This window comes from Bacillus rossius, unplaced genomic scaffold (assembly GCF_032445375.1).
Source record: "Bacillus rossius redtenbacheri isolate Brsri unplaced genomic scaffold, Brsri_v3 Brsri_v3_scf23, whole genome shotgun sequence".
In the NCBI taxonomy this organism is placed as follows: Eukaryota; Metazoa; Arthropoda; class Insecta; order Phasmatodea; family Bacillidae; genus Bacillus; species Bacillus rossius.
Window position 1 is genome coordinate 420,165 of NW_026962404.1, and position 17,336 is coordinate 437,500.

At 48.1% G+C, this 17,336-nt stretch overlaps 1 non-coding gene across 1 annotated transcript; it reads right to left on the minus strand.

The window, feature by feature from the left end:
* Nucleotides 1-8,944: 8,944 nt before the first annotated feature.
* Nucleotides 8,945-9,063, minus strand: LOC134543909 (5S ribosomal RNA). Its single transcript, XR_010077354.1, has one exon. It is a non-coding gene; the product is annotated as a 5S ribosomal RNA (ribosomal RNA).
* Between the last annotated feature and the right edge of the window lie 8,273 nt (nt 9,064-17,336).

Sequence of the window (17,336 nt, forward strand, 5' to 3'; positions counted from 1 at the left end):
TATCTGCGGAAAATGTTGATAAGTCAAAATAGCATTAAATAGATTTAAAATGGCAAGGAGTGCATTTACTGGCAGGTTTTTAATTAATTTATATGTAATTTTATCATGTCCTGGGGCTTTATTTTCTTTAACGCGTTTTACAATTGTGAGTAATTCTGGAAGTGTAATTAAATCTGGATTGGAAATTACTGGGGCCTGTTGGAAATTATTTAAGTTTGCAAGCACCTCTTGTGTGAATTGTGGGTCCCCTAAATCATTATTAGGTGAAAATTGCTCCTCGTAGCTATCTGCTATTGCATTTGCTTTATCGTCTGGTTCGTACAGCATTTCTCCTGTCGGTGCTTGAATTGGGTTAGAATTAGTATTTTTATGTTTGTTTCTTAATATTTTTGAAATTTTCCAAAATTTATTCATATGGTCGGAAAGTTCAGACATGAAGTTCTCCCAGTTAGTTATTTTTAATTTGTTAAGAGTGTTTTTTAATTGTTTTTTCAAGGAGAAATATTTATCTTTGTTTTCTTTAGTGCGGTGTTTTTGATAAACGTGTCGCGCGTGTCGTTTATTAGTGAGTAGGAGGTCGGCCTCCGGGAATGCTTGTTTAAGGAATTCTCGCCTGTTTAGGAATTTAGTGTGTTTTTTAAGAGTATTTATTAGCGTACTTTGAATTAGTTCCGCGGCAGAGTCTACGTGTTCAGCTGATGTTATTTCCAAATTATTGACAAATAGTTCCTCTGTTTCTATTTTAAAATTTTCCCAGTCAACTACAGGTGTTTTACAAAGGACTGCATTTGGGTGTTTTAAGATGTTCGCTTCCAGAAGACAATGAACGGGCAGGTGATCTGAATCTAGTTCTGGGAGCACTTCCATTTCAATATTTAAGTGTTCAATGTTAGTGAGTATTAAATCTAAAACATCTGGCTGGTGATTTAAATTTGCATGATAAAAAGTTGGGGTGAGCGGGCCTCGAACTGTGTATTTATTTAGTGTGGAGTGATGAGCAAGTCTGTTCCCTTTGACATTAATATACCTGCTATGCCATTGCGTATGTTTGGCGTTTAAATCGCCAGCTATAATAAAAGGGTATGGTTGATCAATTAATTTATTTAAATCTTCGTTTAGTAAGGGCTTGTTAGGCGGATTATATGCTGCAACTAAAGTTATGTGGCCTGTTTGAGTGCGAATATTTATAGAGGTGTTTTCTATATTGGTAGTTGAAATTGTTTTATTTAAATGGTGTGGTATTCTGTTGTGTATTAAAATTAGTGTCCCTCCGCCTTGAGTTACTCTGTCTGTGCGGTAAGTAATATAATTTTTAATTATTAAACGTTTATTAGGTTTAAGAAAAGTTTCATTAATTAGGGCCACCTCCACGCCGTACATCTCTAATACGCGCTCCAGCTCGTATAACTGTTTAAATATGCCATTGGCGTTCCAGTAGAGCAGGGAAAGGGAGCCAGGATGCGCTGCTGCGGGATGTACTACCATTACTCGCAGCCCATGAAAGTCGTCAGGGCCTGCACGAGCAGGAGGGTCTTCATGGATGAGTCGGCGACTGAGTTGGCGAGGAGCATGTAAGGTTTCATGTGGGCCATAAAGGCCACGAAGTTGGCGTCACGGAGGAAATTCATGAGGTCTCGGAGGTCGGAAAGTGAGGATTGGATGCCAGCGCAGTCGCCTGAGGGAGATGGTCCGTGGGTGGGGAGGGATGGAGGGGAGGGGGGTGATTTTGGAGTTGCGGTGGGCTGGATCGGCGGGTTTTTCATGGGAATAGGAAGCTGTATGTTTCGTGTTTGTGTTTGCGGGGGGTTGAGTGCCGCCTGCGCAAAAGAAAGCGTGGGACGAACAAGTTGCGCCGGGGCGCGAGCAGGAAGCTGCGGGAAATTTGCTGGCGAATCCTGTGGTGCACGAGGCAGAGCGGGCTCAGCGTGCGAAGACGCAACATTTTGTCTGAACTGGACTTGCCTCAGGTATTCGGGGCAGAGCTTTGAGTTGCCCTCGTGCACTCCCTTGCCTTTGCAATTGGCGCAGTTGGGATTTTTGCCCAAGTTGGGGCAGGCGGCGTAGGTATGGGGCCCGGCGCAGTGTTTGCAACGAGTGGCCAATCTGCAGAAATTCTTAGTATGCAAGAACTGCCAGCAGTTCATGCATTGGGCTACATCTGTTACGCGTTTCTTGTACTGTGTCACTTCAACTTTTGTCATGTTGACGACTTTGAGAGTGGTGAGCAGCGGCAGTGTGTCATTTTTTGAGGCAGTCACACAGAAACGGGGCAGTGGTTCCTCCCAGGTGTTTGTGGGGTCGGCAGGGTCCGAGCATTTAGCTTTAAATTGATAGACGTCGAGGACAGTGTAGCCGCGCGCCTCGAGGTCCTCTTTGATGGCTTCAGTTGGGGTTGAGCGGGGCATCTTAATAACAACTTTTTGCGGAAGTTCTGAGGCTGTACTATAGGTGAAATAGGGTATTGGAACAGAGTCAAGATACGTTTTTAGTGCTTTGTAGGCCTGCTCGTGCTCACACGAGATTTGCAGCCCCTCGCGAACGAGCGAAATCTGCGCGCCCCCGGGGGCCAGCACTCTCATGCGCGACACGAGCTGGTTGTACAGACTTTGGTCTGGAACAATCAGCCTCAGTGAGTGTTTTCTCGGTTTGTTGGCGCGCGGCGTGCTGGGAGAGGCGGTCGTCTCGCCGTGTCTGTGCGCGCCCTGGGTGGGCGCGATAAGCGGTGCTGACGCGGCGTCTGCGCCGGCGTCTGCGATAAGTGCGTGGGTGGTCCCTGCCGCGGGCGGGGGGCCGGCGCTCTCAGCTAGCGCCGCGAAACGGTTCGAAACCGCGATGGTACGAGTCCTGGCTGCGAGCGGAACTTTCCTCTGTCTTTGTCGTTGTTCTTGCCATTCTGTTTCTCCTCTTTCCTCCTCTCTCCGTTCCAGTTCATTTTTCTTACGTTCCATGCTACGCAGCCATTCCAAGTACGAGGAGTAAGCTGCTTGTGAGACATTAACTGTGCCGGGAGGCGGCTGTTCAGTCTGTGCGGGGGTTTGTTCAATTGTTTCCATGTTGGTAACGTCCTGGGAGGTGTCAGTTTGAACAGTCTGTTCAGGCACAGTGACCTGGAAACTGCCGCCGTCGTACTGAACTAAGGCTGCGCCGGGTGGTAGGTTTTCCGGAAGGGAAATGGTAGGGATGTCCTGCGCGGGCATGACCCCGACCCCCTCAAGGGCTGGCCCTGAGGCCTGGTCGTCGGAGAGACGGAACTCCACTGAAAAACCTGTGTTGTGTGCAGTTAAACTATTAAACGTGTGTCCCTATACGCTGGATGACTGGCTCGCCGCTGACCTTAACAGGCTAGGCTCGAGGTGACCCTTAAGGAATTTAAAAATCTTCCCCGGGTCGGCTGCCAGTCATGTGTCCACGAGCTACTGGTGACGCGACGCGAAGCGAAGAGGCAAGGCCGCACTCCGACGTCCGATCAGCTCGGAGGCTAGGTTGAATCTGCTGCTCGGCCGCCTCTGTCGTTAGTTTCTATGGATCGACTTCTGTGCTGTGATTGGCTGTTCTCGCCAGCCAATGGAGATGCCGGGCCAATCGCAGTGCACCACAGCTTTAACAAAACTGTTGAAATTTTTACAGCACGCGCAGACGGACCACGATGGCGCGCACGAAGCAGACGGCTCGTAAATCTACTGGAGGCAAAGCGCCGCGCAAGCAGCTGGCCACCAAGGCGGCTCGCAAGAGCGCGCCGGCCACGGGGGGAGTGAAGAAGCCACATCGCTACCGCCCTGGCACTGTCGCGCTGCGAGAAATCAGGCGCTACCAGAAAAGTACCGAGCTGCTTATCCGCAAGCTGCCCTTCCAGCGCCTGGTGCGAGAGATCGCCCAGGACTTCAAGACAGACTTGCGCTTCCAGAGCTCGGCCGTCATGGCGCTGCAGGAGGCCAGCGAGGCTTACCTGGTGGGGCTCTTCGAGGACACCAATTTGTGCGCCATCCACGCCAAGAGGGTCACCATCATGCCCAAGGACATCCAGCTTGCCCGGCGTATCCGTGGCGAGCGTGCTTGAGTTCCTTGCCATTTTTTTTGCAAGGGGGAAAAAAAAAACAGCCCTTATTAGGGCTAAAAATAACTGTCAAATTTGAAAGGAAAACAGTTGTCTGGCTTTTTGTACCTATTAGCTGTCGTTGACCTTTACCCAGCCAATAATATATTACATTAATAAGAATTTGGAAAAACACAGTTATAGTGTCTGTGTTTTGAGGTGGTTGTTTATATTGTACACAAAAGATTTGCACACAATGCAATGTATTCTGCATAGGAAATAAAAACTCTTCAAACAGTGCCTGTCTGCAGTAGCAGCACCATCAGCAGCAGCAGCAGCAGCAGCAGCAGCAGCAGCAGCAGCAGCAGCAGCAGCAGCAGCAGCAGCAGCATAAAGTTCACCATTAATACCCTGAGACCTAATCCTTACAAAAAAAATATGTGTGTGTGTGTGTGTATATATGTGTATATATATATATATATGCTGAAATAAGAGTGAGATGTTTGTAAGACGTTTTCCTGCTTAAAAACTTTAAATAATTTTGCACCTAAACTATACACACAATGTAATTGATAAATTTCTTTATTTATTTATTTATTTCCCCCGCTTCAAATACCATAAGAAATTTTTTAACCAGAATTTTACCTAACGGCAGAGGTGTGGCTATAGGAGGCAATGATTGCAACAACTGATACCTTCATGACTAGTATTGTTGGCCCTTAGAAGGGCCGATAAGGTGGTACAGTGCCACAGAAAGTGCCAGCGGTCCTGCTGGCATCTTCATTTCCGCTTTGGGGCTGCTTTCTTGGGCGACTTGCTCTTTGGGGCAACCTTCTTTGGCTTTGGAGCACGGGGTTTCTTCGTGGGAGGTTTGGACACCTTTTTTGCCTTTGAAGGTGCCTTCTTGGGCTTGGGGGTTGCAGCTGCTGCCTTTTTTTTCTTTTCTGCTGTAGGCGGAGTCTTCTTGACTGGTTTCTTGCCCACCGCTGCCTTCTTGGCTACGGATCGCTTCTTTTCCTTAGGGGCAGCTGCACCACGCTTGCCGCTTGGAGCCTTGGGCTGGTCCGGAGCACCGGTGGTCCCTGAAGCCAGCTTGAAGGAGCCAGACGCACCCTTGCCTTTGGTTTGGACAAGCTCGCCGCTAGCCACTGCTGCCTTCAAGTATTTCTTGATGAAAGGTGCCAGCTTTTCCGCATCTACTTTGTAGGTAGAGGCGACGTATTTCTTGATGGCTTGCAGTGATGAGCCGCCCCTTTCCTTGAGGCTCTTGATCGCAGAGGCCACCATTTCAGATGTGCGCGGGTGCGCGGGCTTGGCTCGTGGCTTCTTCGACGCAGCCTTGCCTTTCTTCGGGGAAGCTGCCTGTGATGGGGCAACAGCTGGTGCTGCAGTCGCTGCTGCGGTATCTGCCATGACGAGACTGATCCTACAGAATGCAAGAGCAAAGTGAAAATAAAATTTTTCTCTCTGCAAATATCTGGTTACCCAATTTTCTGGTTGCGGACGGTTCAGAAAATTCTCGATGCCTTGCTCACGTAGGGAGCAGCGCACTTTGGACAGCGAAAGTAATGTAGGGCTTCTTTAGCACTGATTTTTCAATGTTTTCTAAATGTCAGCAGTCTACGATGACATAATGGGCAGTTCCACTAATAGTGTAATTTTTTTATGGCAGCTGCACTGTTTAATTTGCACTGCGAGCTGTTTAAATTTACTGCTACACCAAACAGGGAACTTTTCATTTGCAGATGTTATTCAAGGAATCAAATACGTAATTTGTGCTGGAATCACTTGAAAATGGTTAAATTAACTTAGGTATACTTTAGTGTATAGTATGCTGAAAATGTGGAGATAATTTCATGAAGGCTGTTTGCTGTGGAAGCACTAGCAAATCACCTTGTTCAGTGCCACCTGGAATGGCTTTCTTCGTGCACCTCCAAGGATGATGTGATTATTATTGTGAGTAAATTTTGTTTACATTTTCATTGTGTGAATAATAAAACTTTTAACTGTACACACAACAAGCATTTCACTTGGATCTGATGCATTCTCAAGAGTGCAGTTTCTGTTTAGCTTTTAAAACTGGCTGCCCTTCAATTCACTCAAGGTGCAGATGCAAGTTGCTGATGAAGTATTCCACACACATGCTACATTGGAGAAATATTTTAATAAAAATTAAAACTCTTGCAGGATTTCGAATAAAAACTATCCTATTTATCCCTTCTATGTTTTGGTACTGCGAAATTGAGAGAGGTAAGTAAGTTGTGAGGTTATTTTTACTTGCTTGCATGTGAGGTTAGCAGAGCAAAAATATTTTTGAAATTGCAGATACATGGTCACTTTATTTCGTTGCAAACATTTATAAGCTCGTAATCTTATTTAAAGTCTCCATACTTAATGCGTTTGGAAAACCTTCTTTCTCTCAATTTTACAATGGAACAAAATTTTACTTGTATGTGTACATTAATTCCATCTCTAAATGATGTAGGTTTACGCACCGAGATCAGGTACATTGTAGAGAGAAAAACACACGAGTACCTGCTTATTTTGAAGTTTTAATGAGTATATTAAAAAAAAAAAAAAAAAAACGATAAAAATATAATTGAAAAAGTATATTATTCACGTATTTTTGAGGATGAGGGGAGGGGGTGTTTTTGTCCGATGGTCGTTTATCTTTAAAGAAATTTCCGTTGGACCTGTGCGTTCTTGCTCTGCCAATTCTCGAAAAATGAAATATTTTAAGTCGTCTTTTATGTGCTAACTTCATTATATTTGGCTGCATTCGTATTTTTATTAGTTTTGAAACATTCATGTCACGGAAAATAATCATAAACCAGGACAAAAACGTTTTGACTAAATGTTCTAGGTTGGTTGTAAAACATTTTCTTATTTTATTTCACATCGGAAACATCTGTTAAGTTGTAAGCTTTGTAATGAATGCGACAGTCACTTGTTCGCTGAAGTGTTTGTTTAAGAAATTAGTATTGTAAATTTGTTTATGGTCTTGTTAAATGAAATTTTAAGTGAAATCATTTGGGAAAACAGAGGCTACAGGAATTTTCAACACAACTTGATGACCGACGTTGTGACTAGTGTGGGAGTGTGTGCTCGTGTAAATATCAATTTTTCTTACTCCTCGTGCCGGTCAACAGGAAAACAGCGAGTGTGTTATCTCATCGCGGGCGTGTGATTGCGTGTGGTAAATTGTGCTAGGTTAATTACCGCAAAACTCCACTGTGTGCAAATATGTAGTGTGTCGCTGTATGCAAATATTTGGTATGTCTTTTTTTTTTTTTTTTTTTTTTCAGGCAATACACACTTTGAATTTTACACAATTTCGATGCTGCAACCTAAGTGTATACATGCGAATAGGATTGCTTAAATGAAAAAGTAAAGTAGGAGGTAAGTGCAAATGTTTCCAGGAGGTTATGCACACACAATCTATTTTATGAATTAATAGTTATTATCTAAGAAAATGATAGAAGATTATAAATAATGTGTGCAGAATAATACAGAATTTGCATGTTACACAAAAAAAAATATATATATATATTCCAAATATTGTTAGCAAAATGCACCTAGATTAGTGAGCTGGATTTTTTTTTTTTTTTTGTATTTTTGTTCTGTTGATCCCACGTGGAGTCAAGGCTCCGGGATATAGAACATGTATGTGCAGACAATTAATATTTACATGATGCAAGTTACCAAGAAAAAAAATTTCAAAAAAAAAAAATACATAACATGTTACACAATTTAACTTTATGCAAAACATGAAGCAGCTGTTATCACAAGTCCATTCAACAAATTAACAGTTCAATTTCTCTATTATCAATCAAATTAAAGAATAGCTTCAGAGGGTAGGTAGGATATTCTAGAAGAATTTTTTTTACTGTTTTTTTTTTTAATACTGGTAAATTGTTTTAGTTATTTTCTGTGATATTAAGTTGTAAAGTTTTACTCCCAAGTAATTTAGTCCATTTTCAAATCGCCTAGTGTTATGTTCAACTATCCTCAATTTACTAGCATTTCTGGTGTTATACCTATGTGCGAATATCTAAAAAAAAAAAAAAAAAAAAAAAAAAAATAATTTTTTTTTTCTTCTTTTTCTTAAGAATGAATAAAAAGTTTCTAGAACGTATTCATTTATGGCAGTCAGGACTTTAAGTTTTTTGAATTTTGGTCTGCAGTTAGATGATTTTTTATCTTTTGTTATTATTCTAATAGCTCCTTTTTTTTTTTTTTCCCCCAATGTTATATGGCAGAAAGAGTAGAGCTATGGCTACTGTGACATCATGCATTGATGGGAAGGTTATTGTTGGATAACAAAAATTTAGATGATATAATTTTTATTTTTTTCCATACACAACACATTGCAGGTACAATTTTACAGGTTACAGCTGTACCACCTCTAGTATTGCTGCCGACCATCCAACAAATGAGCACACTAAACAGGCATTGATGACATTGTTATCAACGTCTTTTTGAATCTCTCATTATTATACATAACTGCCCACTGAAACAGAGAAACTTCAAAATAGGTGTGTGTGTGTGTGTTTATATATATATATATATATATATATATATATATATATATACATATATACATACATACATACATACATACATACATACATACATACATATACACTTATCTATTTATTTTTTCACTTTGAATTTTGTATGAGGTATACACATGCAAAGATTCACAGCTGCTGCTGGGTGGGTGAGTGAGTGAGTGATTGAGTGAGTGATTGATTGATTGATTGATTGATTGATTGATTGATTGAGAGAGAGTGAGTGTGTGTGTGTGTGTGTGTTAGGGGGGGGGGGGAAATGTGGTGATTGTGGGGGAAAAAAAATTTAAAATTGAAATTTTTAAAAAAAAATTTTTTTCTGTAGGGTGCAAAATAGTAGTGCCAACGGCACGTGGTGTTCCCAAGCGGTCACCCATCTAAGTACTAACCACGCTCGACGATGCTTAACTTCGGTGATCGGACGAGAACCGGTGTGTTCATCGTGATATGGCCGTTGGCAATGATATAGATGTTTTTTTTTTGCAGTTTGTATTTGCCACTCGAAATAGCTATACCAGGTGTGATTGTTACAAACAACAGGAGAAATCGTGTAATGAACACTCTTTTACTTCCCCCCCCCCCCCCCCCCCCCACACACAACACCCACCACCCTCACCATCCCAACCACCAAAGCCCTCTTCAAAATACACTCTCACACACACACACAAACCCACACTCTATAACTGATGAACATTACCATAACTTCTTAAAGCCATTAGATAATATTTAACTCAAGAAAGGTATTGTGATATGTTTAAAGAAAGAAAGGTGAAACCTTTAACTTTACCAGCAGGTATTAGTATCACTGAGGTATCTTCTAGGTTGTAGCAGCAATAGTAGTAATAATAATAAAATTAAATAAGGTAATAAAAAAGAAAAGTTATACATGTGATCAAATCATGAATGTATAAAACTGGAATGAATTTAAATTTTTTTTATTTTTCTTCATAGGCTGTTTTGAAATTGATGAGTAAGTGCCTCTTCTTTTAAATTTTTTAATGCTGAACACTGTTACATAAGAGATGAATGTTTAGAAAATTTAAAAAAAAAAAAAAGCTAGCCCAGCCCCCTCCCCCCCTCACACAAAATCCAAACAAAAAAAAAAACACCCTCCTTCAAAACATCACATAATCATCCAGCCAGCAGTGCAGACGAGAAATTTGCACTCGGGGCCGCCATTTTGACGATAAATTCTTGCATGGCACACCAAAGGTAGGAAAGAATTTAAAAAAATAAAAATAATGGGCGAGCACCCTCGCGTCTGCCTGTAGAAAATGAAGTTAAAAGTAACATAACCTAAAGACAGGCACACACTAGGGTGCTCCCAGGCGGTTGAGAAATTTTTTCCCGCCAAAAGACTTATATATATTATTTATTTTACTGTTTTTGGCAGGGGGCTATGTCGGTCTGTGTGCAAAGTAGTTCCTACTCCCGCCGCCAGGAGCGCGCGCGGTGGGTAGCGATGTTGTTTTTTCTGCTTTCATTTGTTTATTATTTAGAGGGTTAATGCTATGTAAATGTACGCAAGTTTGGTTATGTGTCGGTAGTTGTGCGAGATTTAATTTCCGAAACGAAATTTGACTTTCATCGGCCTGCATTTCTCACTTATTCGGAAAATACATGTGTGTTTATGTATGTATAATAATCGAGTGATTTTGTAATAATTTGGAAGTTTTGTTTGCGTGTGCGATGTGGGGAAGAAAAGGTGTGCACACGAGTCCTAGGGCTATATTTTTTTTTATTGCGAAATATTTACTTCATGTGGTGAAAAATTTTAAATTATTTGTGATGCAAGTGAAATTTTTTTTTTTTTTTCAGTTGGGTGATGTGTTTGTCCTCGTTTGTGTGCAAGGAAGCAAACATGCTGAAGGTAAGGGGCCATAAATGACACTTTAAAATATTAGTTTACCATTAATTTTGGTTAAATATTAAATTGCCATATAAGTAAAATCATGTCAACTGTTGTATTCCACCCAGTATAAGCTGTTAGTAATGGGTACTTAATATAAATAGAATAAATGTAAGCATTTTCGTCTGCATGAAAATTCACTTTTTTTTTGGATCCATTTGTACTGTGGGTAGTTAAATAGTACATTATGTTGTTTTTACTTCGAAGTACAAAACATCTTGTGCATGATTGCAAATTCAAACGCAGTTAAGCATAATATGAATTCGAATTATGTGTGTGTGTGTGTGTGTGTGTGTATATATATATTTTTTTTTTTTTTTTTTTTTTTTTTACTGTGTCCAGTTTTAGCACAAATGGAATTATTTTCAAAGTGAATCGATGCAACTGGTCTTTGCCATTAATATTGATATATGATCTAACTAAATTAAATAGAAAGGATTTTTTTATTTATTTTTTTATATATATAAATATATTTGTAGCAATGTACTAATGACCACAGAAGTAAGCAAAAAAAAAAAAATATATATATATATCTCAGCCAGTAAACCATGCGTCTTAAAGACTTTTTTTAATGAAAATATTTCTGCCTTGGTTAAGCTTACATTTACTATCATAGGGATTGAGGGAATTGTAGAACAGCAGCAGAAGCATTTCCTTTCATGATCATGTTCTTGGTCCTGAAAAGGACCGTTTATGTAAGCATGTGCACACCAGACCTGCTCACTTGGAGCTGGTGTATTTGGTGACAGCCTTGGTGCCCTCGCTGACAGCGTGCTTGGCCAGCTCCCCGGGCAGCAGCAGTCTCACGGCCGTCTGTATCTCGCGGCTGGTGATGGTGGAGCGCTTGTTGTAGTGGGCGAGGCGGCTGGCCTCTGCCGCGATGCGCTCGAAAATGTCGTTCACGAAACTGTTCATGATGCTCATGGCCTTAGATGATATGCCAGTGTCCGGATGAACTTGCTTCAACACTTTGTAGATGTAGATTGCGTAGCTTTCCTTCCTCTTGCGCTTCTTTTTCTTGTCGCCCTTCGAGATGTTTTTCTGGGCCTTGCCCGCCTTTTTGGCTGCCTTACCGCTCGTCTTGGGGGGCATCGTAGGTCTGAGCTGTGCCGCTGTCGCTAGATGAGTGAGACGGGAACTGAATTTTTTTCGTGAAAAGTTTTCTTGGCTTCTTGTTGCGCGACCAATCGGAGCGCTCCGCGGCTCGTGATTGGTCGCGCTCCGCGGAGGGACGTGTAACAAAAGTAATTTCCAGCGGCCGGGGCGCCACTTTCTCGTAGGTTGCGGACCAGTGTACAGCTTCTTCCTGGTAGCTTGTGTTTTGGTTCGATTTCTTGTGTTCAGTGGTGATTTGTGCATCGAAGTGCTATATTTCGACATCTACGTACCTTCAGGCATCAGCACAGGTGTTTGTGCGTCGGGGCTCTGCCTAGTTACATTTTAAACTGTGTTTCTTACTTCGTGTTACTATGTAAACATTCTGCTTCGTCGGTGATGGATCGATTGTGAGTGTGGGAGTATCGATTCTGTCGCTTTGTGCTTACCTGCAACCAAGATGGCCGACAAAGACACTTTATCATTTCCATTGGGGCAACCTCCACTTTCGCCTCTTCCACCTCGCTCCCAGGGTGCGAATAAATTTTGGGCGACTCCTGGTCGGCGTTCTGCTCATGCGGTTTCGTCCTCTTCCGATTCTGATGACGCTTCGCCTCCTGGTAGCCCTGTTGAGAGGAAGCCTGCCAAAATATCGAAGGATGCGGCAAAGGCTATTGTATCTCGCCACTGGTTTGCCTCTCAGCGCCCGAACGACGATGGTGGTAGCACGCCTTCTTCACGCGCCATTGCCCGGGCCGATCTACACAAGTCCCGGCGCACCCAGCTGGACTCCACTTTGGCGCTGAAGCGCCGTGCTGGCTCTTCAGTTGATGCCACAATTGACGCCGTGGCCCGGGGCTGCGCTCCTGCTGCTTCCACTTCGCGGGTGCCATCCTGGCCGGACGATTTGCACCGCATCGACTCTGACGGCCCTGGTGTGAGCCCGCGGCGTCGGGGCTCGCTCCCCGATGTCCATTTGCTCCACCAGGTTGAGGAGACCTGGCGCAGCCTCGCCGCCGGTGCGCCCCTGCCTGGCTCTACTGCCGGTGGGCCCATCTCCAGTTGCCCGGGGCCGTCCACTGATGGCGTCGGTGCTGCCATGGCGTCGGCGCAGGCGGCTTCGGGCTCCCTGTCCCGGGGACCGCGCCGGTCTGCTGTGGCGGACCCTGGCGTGCCTGGCCTGGCCGTCGGTGTCCCTCGTGGCTGTCCCGGGGCTGCCTCTGACACTGCGTCTGTGCCGGGTGTCCTGGCGGCGGCCGACCGTGTTGTCCCGCCGGCCCAGCCTGGTCTTCCTTCGTCGCCTGCGCCTGCTGTGGCCCCTCGCCCGCCCGGGCTGTCACCGGATAGTGGTACTGCGCCACGGCGCATTCCGCCAATTGTTGTCAATACCAAACTGAATGTTGACGCCATTCGCGGGAACCGGTCGCTGCGGCAGAAGCTGCAGGGGAACTTCACCGTGGACTATCTTCGGGGCTATCCACGCTATCACCCCACAAGCCTGCACGACCGGGAGGCCCTGCTGACGTATTTCCGGGACCATGGCATCCCTTGCCACACGTTTCCATTGGGTCGGAAGACTTCACCCCGGATTGTCCTGGCGGGTCTCCCCTCCGAGACTTCCCAGGACTCGGTCCTGGAGGAATTGCGTGCCGTTGGGGTGCACCCCGAGTCGCTCCGGCCCCTCACTTCGGAGCGCGAGCTCCACCGGGGCTTCATCAGATTTCTCGTGGTCCTCACAGATGCCGCGCAGGTCGCCAAGGCCCGAGCAGTCCGGCACCTAGCTGGCCTCACCGTCCAATGGGAGGAGTTCCGGGGCACGGCGCGGCCTCTTCAATGCCACCAATGCCAGAGGTGGGGACACCACGCGGCGGACTGTGGAAATCCCTTCCGCTGTCTCCGCTGCACCCAGCACCACGTCCGCGGGTCCTGCCCGAAGCTACCCGACGAGCCTCCGCAGTGCGTGAACTGCTCGGGGCCACATCCGGCGAATGCTCGTACCTGCCCCACTTACGTGCAGTTCATCGAGGGGCAGCTGCGTCGCCAGGGACCAAAGCCTCGTCCGCCGGGCCAGGACGCCTCTGCGGCGCCTCCTCGGCAGCCCCGTGCTCCGCTTCAGTTCCAGCGCCGGCCGCACGAGGACATGTTCCCGCCGCTCCCTTCGTTCTCTCTTCCGTCATGCCCCTCTGTCGTTTCTTACGCTGGGCTAGTGGCTGGCCAACCTGCGGCTCGTTCCCCGTGCCCACCTTTGGCCCCGGTCCCCCCTGCGCCCCAGCTACCCTCTCTCTTTTGTTCCGTGCCTGGTCCACCTCCAGTTGACTCTTCTTCTGTCTTGTTGCGCGCCCCTCCTCCTGCTCCCACCACTGCTGCAGGTGTTTCGCCTTCCCTCGCTCCTCCCGGCCTGGTGCAGCCGGCGTGTCCCCCGGTGTCGCGAGCGCCTTTGGACTCGAGGGCTGAGGAGGGCTCGCGGGCTGTGCAGCTGCCCGCTGCTTCCTCCCTCGCTGCAGCTCCTGCTCCGGCTCCTGCCCCCCTGCCAGTCCCTTCGGACTGCCCCCCCGCGCCTGTCCCCCCTTCTGATTCCTCTCTGCCGCCTTCCGTGCGCCCTCCGCCCGTGTTCCCGGCTTCCGCTCCCTTTCCTGTGTTTTTTGAGACTTTCAATTGGCTCGCCCGGCTGAATCTCCTCCCGTGGCTGCCGTTCTTTGCCGATGCCATCTTCCGCATCTCTCAGGCTCCTACCCCTCTTCTCCAGGCCGACATTTATTTCCAGTCCATTTTCCACTTCCTCCGGACTGTGCTCCCAGCAGCTTAAGTTTGTCCTCTGGAATGCCCGGGGCATTCGAGCGAAGCTGGGGGACTTCCGGCACTTCCTGTCCACTGAACGGCCTGCCCTTGTCCTCCTCTCTGAGACATGGCTCAAACCCGATCTCCCCTTCTCCGTGCCTGGGTACGTCATCTATCGCTGGGACCGGGACACTCGTGGGGGTGGTGTTGCTCTCCTCATCCTGTCTACCATCCCGCACCATCAGCGCGCGCTGCCCCCCCTCCGCAATGCCGAGGCGGTGGCGGTGCGTCTCCATCTGGCTCCTCATCCTCTCACTGTGTGCTCCGTCTATCTCCCTGAACATGGTCCCTTCCCGGCAGACGACTTGCGTGCTCTCTTCCATCTGGACGCGCGCGTGGTCGTGGGCGGGGATTTCAATTGCCGGCATCGCGCTTGGGGCTGTGTGTCCACGAGCAATCGGGGCACTCAGCTTCAGCGCCTCGTTCAGGGTTCCCCCCGTCTCGCCATTCACGCTCCCCCCTCATTCACTTTCATTCCATGTCACGTCCGGCAGCGGCCGAGTGTCCTCGACCTCCTCCTTTCTGTTGGACAGGTGGCTGTGTCGGGGCTCGAGGCCCGGGCCGAGCTCACGTCAGATCACACCCCTGTCGTTGGTTTCGTTCGTACCGATTCTCTCCCCCTCCATGGACCCCGCCCGTGGTTCGACTTCAGTCGTGCAGATTGGGGTGCCTACCGGTCTCATCTGGATAGGCACCTCGATCTGCACTTCCATGTCGCTTCCCCGCAGCAGCTCGATGAGCGCGTGCACGTTTTCAGTGATGCTGTGCTCGCGGCTGCTGGCGCCACCATTCCTCTCCGCTCCACTGTCATTCGTGGCACTCCCTTTCCTCCCTACCTTCGACACTTCATCGCGGCCCGCGACGCCGCGCGGCGGCGGTGGCAGTCGTCCCGCGCCGTTGCTCGTTGGCTCGACTATGTGCACCTGCGGGCGCGGTGCCGGGCGCTCACTGAGGAGTGGCTCGCGGCGGAGCGGGTCCGTAAAGTGTCTTCCCTCTCCTTCCAGTCGGGGTCCATATTCCGGTACGCGCGGAACCTTCGTGCCACGCCGTCCATCATCCCGCCCCTGGGTGGGGGGCCGCAGGGCCTTTGCGAGTCCCCTGCCCAGAAGGCGGAGCTGCTGGCGGATTCATTTCACTCGTCATTCACCCCTCGTATTCCCCCTGGGGTGGTTTCCCTCCTTCCCACTCATTACACCCCGCCTCCTCCGCCCGCACCCGGTGACATCCGTCTGTCTACCCCGGGGGAAATTCATTCCATTATCACGCACCTTCGTGTCACAACTGCTCCTGGGCCAGATGCCATTCATCCACGGCTCGTCTTCTCCCTGTCTCGGAAGGCGACCGTGTACCTCACCAAGCTTGTCAACGGTATTCTCCTCACGGGTCATTTCCCCACTGCGTGGCGGGCTGCGATCGTCGTCCCCATTCCGAAGCCGCGTGCCAATGCTCATCTTCCTTCGGGCTACCGGCCCATCAGTCTCCTGTCTGTCCTTTCAAAAGTGGCCGAGAGAGTCCTCCTCCGCCGGCTGGAGCATCATCTCACCCCTCTCGGTCCCCTTCCATCATTTCAATTCGGGTTTCGGCGCGGGCTGTCGGCTCAGCACGCCGTGGCGCGAATCGTGGACCAGATCACCGCCGGTTTCACCTCTTTTCAACACTCTGGTATCATCCTCCTCGATCTTTCGAAGGCCTTCGATACTGTCAACCATCACGCGCTCCTCATCAAGTTGGCATATCAGGGCTTCCCTCCTGCCCTCATTCACATTATTTACAACTTTCTTTCACATCGTTCATTTTGTGTCCGTGTCTCTCATGTCGTTTCGCAGTCCCGCGTCATCCCTGCTGGCGTCCCTCAGGGTGCCATCCTGTCCCCCCTCTTGTTCTCCCTCTTCACTTCTGACATCCCTACTCCTCCGCATTGTTCTCTCACCTTGTACGCTGATGACACCGCCATTGTCACATCATCTCGTCACGTCGCGGACGTTCCCGTCCGCCTTACGGCGGCGGTTGCATCCATCACCTCGTACTACCATTCTTGGGGAATCCTGGCGAATGCCGGCAAATCGCAGGCGGCATTTTTCACCCGCCGCTTCCCCCGCCCCCCGCCCCCTGTTGTTTCACACGGTGTTCCGATTCCCTGGTCCCCGGTGGTGACGTACCTGGGTGTCCGTCTGGACTCCGGCCTGCGGTGGGGGGCCCACATCACCGAGTCAATTTCCTCGGCCAGGCGTGCCCTCCACGCGTTGGCCCCTCTCCTCCGTCCGGCGTGTCCTCTCCCGGTTCCCATCCGGGTCAACTTGCTCCGGCTCTACGTCTTTTCTATACTCCTTTACTGCTCTCCCGTCTGGGCGCACGCCTCCCCAACTACCTTCCGCTCTCTTCATATATTCTTTCATTCCGCCCTCCGCTTGCTGCTGGGGAAGCCACGCTGGACGCCCATTCCTGAGCTCCTGGACGCAGCTTCCCTTCCGCCCATTCTCGATCTGATCTATTCCCGAGCTGACCGGTTCTATTCCTCCCTCCGCCGCTCTCGGTACCCTGACGTCAATAACATTGCTCTGTATGACCGGTCCGCTTCTTACCCTCACCGCCGCCTCCTTGATTACCGTGCTCACCACCCGCCCTGATTCTGTCTGGGTCTCCGACGCGCGTCCCTATCCATCACGGCCCTTCTGTTTCCGTTCTTTCTGCAGGCTGCCTGTGCGCCATCCTGCCCATTGCGCTCTTCCTCGGGGGCGCTTCTGCTACCCCGACCTCTCTCCCCCCAGAGTGTTCTCACGTGTCTGTTTAGCTGTATGTTCTGGTTGCATCTTACCTGTGATTTTGTATTCGCCTGCATTTTGTAAATAAATTCGATTGTTTGGGGGGGTTTTTTGGTCTATTTTTCCCC